Raw genomic sequence first — 4034 nt, 5'->3', positions numbered from 1 at the left:
GGGGGGGGGGGGGATGTGGGTATTATCTCACAGACGCACACAAGACTGATTAAAAAAATACTTGCATACAGGAGACATCCACAACACGCAAAAAACCCAAAAGTGGTTGATTTGTTACAAATTGGAAAAGTGATGTTGGTCATAAAATGTAATTTCCGTCAGTTTTCCTTTTATATTATTCAGCGGTTTCAAAACAGGATAAACTCCCACACACTGTCCTCGTTGATTTTAGTGCAACATTTCAGTCTTAATATCTTATAATAGCAAGAAAAATACTGCTCAGAAGTTGGTGCCCAATTAATGTTTGTCTTTTAAGACTAAAAACATTTCTTCAGCATATAGCCTGCATTTTACACATCACACTAATCCCTAGTGTGCTCTTGTGTGCTTCATGCAGTTTATTCATCATAAAAAAATACCCTGAGGGAAAATGAGAGGAAAGGAGGTGTGATTCAACAGAATTATTAATGGACTTTCTCTAACCAAGCTTTCTCTGGATGACTGACAGAAAAAAGTCCCTCTCATTCTGAAACACTGATATACAAGTGAGGAAGCTCTCTGCAAAGCACCCTGAAAAAGCTTTTTTTTTCTCTCTCTTTATAAAGCAATGTGCCTGTGTCAGTCAGTGTTAAATAGTAAGCTAAAATAAGCAGAGGTTACAGAGGCTGTACTGTAACACAACCATAACTGTTAACTCACAGTGTGTATTTTGTTTTTTTATTGTTTTTCTGTGTACTCTTTAATGTTATCTGCCCACTGTTGTGCCCACGCATAGTGATGGGTTTAGAGTATATCTATCTATCTATCTATCCATCTACCCACCTACCTACCTCTACCCTTCTCTATCTCTATATCTATACAGAAAGTTCTGTCTCTTGTAACAGATGGACCCCTGCAGAAAAGGTAGATCTGCATCATTGCTGTGTCAGTATCTGTCCTGCACTAAGCGGCAACAAGAGACAGAAAAAGTACTCTATGGGGAATTTAGGTTCTTCCTGCAGCTGGGGGCTTTTCTTGTCCCTAATATAGTGACGTGGAGGTTTCTACCACCTGTGTCAAACAAGACAGCAGTCAGCTTGCAATTCTCTTATATGGAACATCAGCTGTGAAACAAACAATCTCATTAGATGACTTCAAATCTAATAAGGTTATTAGGACCACCTAATTAATCCTACATCTTACATCTTTACAGTTTGGAAATAGACCACAGCATAGAAACACTACACATCTACTCACTGTATTTTTTCGGTGGGGGGTTTTAAATTTTGTATCTTTACCTCTATATTTTAACCTGGGGTGAAACGGACAGGCGCACCTTACTCAACACCCCCAAGGTCTTACTCAATCAACAACCCACTTTCTAACAACCAGACATGTTGGTCTGTCAAAAGGCTGTAACACTTTCACAAACAACTGACGTGCTAGATAATATTTTTGAGGCTGGCCTGGGGGCAGCATTAACTGGAGTGTGAGACTCCACACAGTGCAGTGAAGCCTGGAGCAGGATCTCCTTATACTGTTTGGACTGGCAGGTAAACAGTTGGCTTCCACCCATCCAGGATTTCTCTAGTAAAAGGGGACCCTTGCAGTGAATAACAGTGAGTCATCTCTACACCTTGGCCTGAGGACCCAACTGAGCACAGGATAAGAGGAGTCCGCCCAGGATATGCAAATATCAACCCCCCCCAGTCCAAATACGCAGAAGTATGGAGGCCCAAAAGTAATTCAAGAAGGACTTGAAAGGTTTCCAGGTTGAAAGTGGAGGTAATAGGGCGGAGTGGATAAGTGAGAGTAAGAGATCCAAGACAGAGATATACAGAGAGAGAAAGAGGAATCTAGTCTTATCTCTTTATCCTTATTTAATAGCATCAAGTACACACTGTGACCTGCTTTCCCAAAATATTAAATAAACTAAATTTCATATTTTATGCAACGGCTTTGACGGTCCTCACAATTAGAAATGATGATTCTGGAAAGCAAGCTTTTGATGAGAAGGATCTCTACCACTTGAGGCCGCTAAAGGCTTTGAAAGTGAAAGAGCTCTGCTCAAGTCAAATCTTCACAGGCCTAGTGTGGGGGGAAAAAAAGGGGGGAAAACGCTTTTACTGATTCAATCTGAATCTGGGCCAATATGTCAGTGTACAAGTTAAGATTGGTTTTAACCAGCTCCGCTCTTTAGAAATAATCTTCAAAGATAGGAACTAGGTGCAAAAAAAGTGCAAGAGTATAAAGTCACCTGACATACGTTTGGAATTAAAACCAATATTCTGGCACTCCCTTGCACATGCCAGCACTATTTTTTTCTCTAAATTAATGGACATACCAATGATCCGAACCAAGAGTTAAACTTCATTCACATTTGAAAAATCAATGAAGATGTGAATGAAATTGACTACGAAGGAAATGAGACCGCTGGTTGAGGGAAAAGCTTTTAGTAGGACGCATCTGACCCCTTTCAGGTTGAGTCACACAGAAACGTCGGTACCACCACTCAACATTTCATCAAATGACGTCTACAAAGATCTCCTCGTCCTCGACACCCACTTACTCAGCAGTCAACCTTGAGTCATACCAACCACCTGAGAACTCTCACCTACTGTTTACAGAATCAAAATTGAGCTACAGAAGGAGCGTCTCACCTACAGCAGGATAACCTAGAATATCAACACACATTCGTTTTTACATTGTCAACCTATTTTATCCACTTTTCTGGAAAAAAATTGAAAAAAATCTGAGTGACAGACATTACTGCACATCCAAAGAAGCCAACAGAGGAAGCAACAGGAAAGTAAAAGCCAAAACATTCTGCTGGATGCAATATTACGCATTAACTCTTGAGCTTCCAAAAAAGCTGTCTGCATGGTTAGAAAATTGTTTATTATCAACCATCTGACAGATAAGCACTGTGACCATAACGCTAAGGTTGATCTTCAGTGACATTACTGAAACACTAATCATACTAATCATCATCATCCGGCCTGATAAAACAGAGACTGCTAAAATGTTCAGTGAGTAAAGCTGGAAAGCTAAATCATAGCTTTCCAGCTTTCTGCATGTTAGTCAAGCAGTTAGATATAGAGTGTTGCCTTTTTGTTGTACAAAGTTGATGAGTAGCATACATGTCACAATCATAGTGTTCATTCTGTCTGCATTGAGCTAAAAGTCGATAAATATATTCAAAATAAATATATATATATATAAAATAAATATATTTGAAAAAAGGGCCGCTCCCCTACACACTGGGAACAGTGAACTTTACAATTATTCAAACAATTCGCACCTACGAAGTGATAGTGGAAAGATTATGACGAGATTCAAACAGGTCAAAATCTTCTATTTAAAACTTGGCAACTTTTGTAAGTGCATGGGGGTATGGAAGGAGATGAATGGAGGAGGGAGGCTCGCTACACATTTGCAGCATTTAACAATTCCAGACCTTTTCCAGACCCTTCCTTTCTAGAATTTTGCCATAACTCCCAAATGCTTAAATGGAGGTTAATATTTGGTCATTTGTGATACTACATAGCAGTATATATCCAATCAAAGACAATCCCTGCATTTTCTTTTAAATCTATTTGTGTCCAGATGTCTGGGAGGTTTGGAAGCTTATAAGGCACTTAGGGGCAGAGCCATGATTATTTATTTATTTTTTAGAAATCCGAATATGGGCAATAGTTCTAGAAACACAATATTTTTCCATACCGCCCTTTTCTTTTTTCTATTCTTATCCAGATCTGGGAAATTTACTAAAAATCAATTTTCCTATTGGCAGAGGAACCCTGTGAGTGAGGGCCTTCAAGACGCATCCCGCAAAAGTGAAAACTCATTGCCACTTGAATCGACCTGAAAAAATCCTGTGGAATTCCTTGAAGATAACTAGTCACATCACTTAGCTTCCCTTAACTACAAGATAGTTAGCTGTAAACAAAAAAAAACAGGTCAGTACCAAGTTACAACATATTCCACAAACATCCACACTCAAGGTAAATCTATAAAGATTCCTGATTTCATGACTGAAATAAACTCTTTAAAAG

The 4034-nt window shown here is 39.0% G+C and overlaps 1 protein-coding gene across 2 annotated transcripts in view; it reads right to left on the bottom strand.

The window, feature by feature from the left end:
* The window catches only part of hbs1l (HBS1-like translational GTPase), a 19351-nt gene that overhangs the window by 10555 nt on the left and 4762 nt on the right, over nucleotides 1-4034 (bottom strand). The gene's annotated exons all lie outside the window — the stretch shown is intronic.

Source organism: Morone saxatilis, unplaced genomic scaffold (assembly GCF_004916995.1).
Source record: "Morone saxatilis isolate NCDOM2014 unplaced genomic scaffold, NCSU_SB_2.0 Contig7, whole genome shotgun sequence".
Lineage (NCBI taxonomy): Eukaryota > Metazoa > Chordata > Actinopteri > Moronidae > Morone > Morone saxatilis.
This window is presented reverse-complemented; position numbering and strand designations above follow the sequence as displayed.